Below are 4,532 nucleotides of genomic sequence, written 5' to 3' on the forward strand. Positions count from 1 at the left end.
GTATGTGTGTGTGTGTGTGTGTGTGTGTGTGTGTGTGTGTGTGTGTGTGTGTGTGTGTGTGTGTGTGTGTGTGTGTGTGTGTGTGTGCGCGCATATATATATATGTATATATATGTATATATGTGTATGTGTGTTACGGGGAGGGTGCGTGTACGCTCGGAAGGAATAACTACTTACTTTTTGATCCACAGGATCCCGGACTGGCGTTACTCGACGAGCAAGCCCGCTGTCAATGCAAGAACGCCAAGAGGGTGGTCCATTGATTGGTGGCTGCATGACAGCACAAGGCATATGACGAGTACTGAGATGCACAAATAAAGTCGGAAAAGGTACTGATTGTCTTTTTTGAACTGGCGCGGACTGAATCTTTTCGAAACTGACGCGGATTGACTGACTATACTGACTACTCTGAGTACACTCACACTCTGCGCTTCCGCGGGACCTCTATTTATACTCCGAAAAAAGAACGTAGTGCCCTTTGTCTAGGATGCAATAGTTAATTGCAATGTCTTGCGAGATTTATGATTTTTATAGCATCCTATCGATGTTAATCTAAAGTGCATCATTAAAAGGGTTTCGAGAAGAAAAGAAATGATTTACATTTTTCTCTAAAAGGCAAGATTGCTCCAGATGGATGACGAATTTGTTATTCTCGCGGAAAAATGTGGTTAGGTAAACAGGCGGTTATTGTGCATAACTAGTTTTACGTGCAGGGCAATCATGGTCAGTCTCGAGTCCGATCTTAGATAACGTTACCATGCGTTTTACGATTTTTTAAACGCGACGTAGCGTCTGTTTTCTTAAGATGAAATTGTCATTCTGACGACAAGGCTTGGATTTTATTATCGCGTGACTTTGATACATTTATGCAATCTTGTCACTTTTTCGCATTAAAGTTGTTATTCCTTCCTGATTGATTGGCGTTTTACGAGTTTCGCGGAGCCCGTTCAGTCCCTTTTTTAGATCCGTCAGACCATTAACTCCACTCGAATCTCATAGGCACCGCCCGTAGTCGCGACATGGAGCTAACTCTTTCGAAAAAAAAGAATCGTAACGTCTGTAGGACGTAATACTATCAAGGTTCTATTATATATAGTTTGCTTTTATTACAATATGCTATCAATTAAATATTTTTATACAGTTAGATAATAATATATTCGATTATTATGTCGATTATTATATCAATTATATTTGAAAAAATATTTGTAATTGTGTCTAAATAGCGACTATTTTACATATGCTATTAATTATTTTAAAAATATTTTTTAATTATATTATGCAAATTTATAGATTTTTTTAGGTCGCTTTACATTAACCTTATGTAAAAATTAATATACTAAAAAACCAAATTATATTTATTAGAACTCTCGAAATTCAAACAATAATAAAAATTAATTAGTAAGCAATAAGCGCATACACAGCGCGATACTTCAAGCGCAATACATAAAATATATTTACTATAATTTTACATTACTTATTGATAACAAATTTCTTGAACGTTTTGATTTACTTTAAACCATCATCAACAATAAAATAATGAAATTTTCATGAACAATATTCCAATCCGCCCATGTTGGAGATGGTCACTGCGTTCAACAGAGGATATTCCTACTTCCTAATTGACAAATGCCGTTAATTCTCTTCGTTGGACAACCAAGTGAATAACTAAATGATATAATAATGAAATAACGATATTAGTTATATTGATTTTACAGTTTCTCACTTTTACTCACCCTTTGTCTTTGCAGATCACAATTCGAAGCGCAACGTATTATGTTACAATATATAGAAATAAATTATAGATATATTATACTCTTAAGATACCATCTTAAGACACCATGTAAAAATCAACAAGTAATGACAATCAAAATTTTATTCTAAGAGCCGCGTCAGAACAGAGCATAAACAATTTTTAAATCAGCTATTATAATGTCAATCTTCAAAAACAAACCGCCAAAAGCTAAGGCGAGTACGTATATCACTATTTAAATTTCTTTAAAATGCTCACATATGAATAGTAGAACACATTCCGTGTCCGATTGTAGATTCAAAAACTATTGGTTTGTAATTGAATAGTAATTGATTTAGCATTTCAGGGATAAGTCTTTTATTCAAATATCTTTCTATATCTAGAATTTTAATATTCTTCCATTAAAATTCGTGATTGTGTTCCAATCTATGCTGAGTGATAAATGTTTGGCAGGAAATTTTTTCATTAATTATGTTCATCGTTTTTTATGTTCATTTATTCTTGTTTTTAATAACCAGCTCATTTGCCTAACGTAGATTGCACAATCCCGACATTGTATTTTATACACATTCTTATTGGAACTTGAACGGAGTTTTCTTTTTGAGCTTTAATGACCCAGCAAACATAACTTGGCACTGTTATGTAATTTTTTTTGTCATTATTTAGACATCTCTGTTTTATAAAAACAAGACAACTTTATGGCGTAAACGAGATATTCTGATATAAATATGATAATTTTGTTACATTTCTCATCTTTATTATATATTTAGCACATAACATAATTATGTAAATTAAATGTAATTAAGTTACATCCATATACCATTCTATAAATAAGACAACAAATACAAAATACATTTAGATCACTAAGTCATAATAGAAAAAAGATGTAAATAATACATCTTTTGGTTACATCTACAGAAATGTATACTGTAGTCTGCAACAGTAATATAACTATTGTAAAATTATGAAATTATACGTTGCTAAAAAATTACATCACTACGATGTAACATAATTTCATAAATTATACGTCACTTTTTCAGTGTTTGAGCATATTTCATTACATTTGTTTTTACACTTTGAGACAAGCAATTTTATCATATAAACATATTTAGGGACAATAAATGTGATAAATTGATAAGAAAACGATTAATCAATAAGTACTATTGCAAATTATTTCTCATTATTTGTCAATATAATAAATAATCAAAATAATCAGTATCGCTAGCAAATAAAGTCTATTCAAAAGATAGATTAGACAGTTTATATAGTTTACTTCTATTATGCTATCAATTAATTATTTTTATGCAATTAGATAATAATATATACGATTGTCGTGTAGATTTTTTCTTTATAGATATAAAAATATAAAAAATAAGTATTTAACATAGATAGATCATTACCATTTCCTAACTAACTGAATAAATATCAGCGTATTATTTCGTTTCCATGTAATCTCTTCAAATATTAATAATATTAAACTGTCAGCAGAAGCATGAAATTAATATAAGGAATAGTTACAATAAAAGGTATAAATAACGTTGGCAATGACTCGATCATAAGTGTACGATTAGCTCAGCGTAAGTATATTAGACTATTGTTCTAGGGATCATAGGTTCAAATCTTGGCGGCGATACAATTTCCAATAATTAATTGTAAGTTAAAAAGACAAGAATATAGGTATGTGAAACAGTAAATAATAAATTGAACTGAAAAAATAAAAGTAAATAATAACAAAAAAATTATTTTTTTTTTTAAGATATAACAGTAATCTTTTTATTACATAAAAAAATAGTTTTTATTTAAGAAAATGTTTTGTTACATATATAAAATATATTTCTTTCATTAAAAAAAAGAGTTGCAAAACTACATAAATTATTTTTTTAATTCTAATAGCAAGAAATAACCAAAAAACTTCTTCAAATCAAAGAAATTGAGTCAATGTCAATAAATAACAAATAAATAACAATTTCACCTATTTGTGATGTCACAGTGACAAATTTTGCATTGCTGTTTGAAAGTCCGTTAGTTTCGGTACTTCTCAAGTAAATGAAACCGAACGTGAAGGGTCCTTGCACAGCGTGAGAAACCTTGCAATCTTTGATGCAAGAAGTAGGCAAGAACTGTAACCAACGGAGCTGGGTTGCGAATATCTCGTAACGAGAAATAACGGAAGGAAAGGAAAGAGATTGCAGGATGCGATGAATTGAGTTTGGTCCACGCGGAATTGACACCACTTATTTGTTGAACAAGGTTTTACTAGTTGCACAATAGATACACTCGTGTTCGGTGTCCACGCGCGGAGCACCGGCGTTACACGTGATCAGTCGCCACGCGCGGTGCACTTGCGGAGAAATTGTCCGGCGGAGATTAGCTCCGATGTCGTTGTCTTATTTCTTCGTGCACTTCGCGAACGCGTATCGTGCGAGGATCCAATGTCTTGTCGAACCGAAGCGTTGCTTGCGTTAGTTCGACTTGCCTTGTTAACAATGGCCGCGTGCCCTGTGAGAGCTTCCGTGTTCGTGGAGCGCGAAACGTGGCCCGCTTTACGGAAGGTACCGAGCTTGTCTTTACGGTAGGCACCGAGCTTCTGCCCACAAGACGGAAACGGCCGATCGTCCCGAATCGAGTGATTCGGTCGATCGCCGAAAGTTGTCGCGGGCTATTCTTCCGCCGCGACATCGAGTGTCGCCAAATAATAATGACGACGTCGTCACGAATTACGAAGCGTGTATCGACTGGTAAAGACGTCAGTTTGTACGCAATTTGTACTTTGTCTAAACAA

This window comes from Trachymyrmex septentrionalis, unplaced genomic scaffold (genome assembly GCF_001594115.1).
Source record: "Trachymyrmex septentrionalis isolate Tsep2-gDNA-1 unplaced genomic scaffold, Tsep1.0 scaffold176, whole genome shotgun sequence".
In the NCBI taxonomy this organism is placed as follows: Eukaryota; Metazoa; Arthropoda; class Insecta; order Hymenoptera; family Formicidae; genus Trachymyrmex; species Trachymyrmex septentrionalis.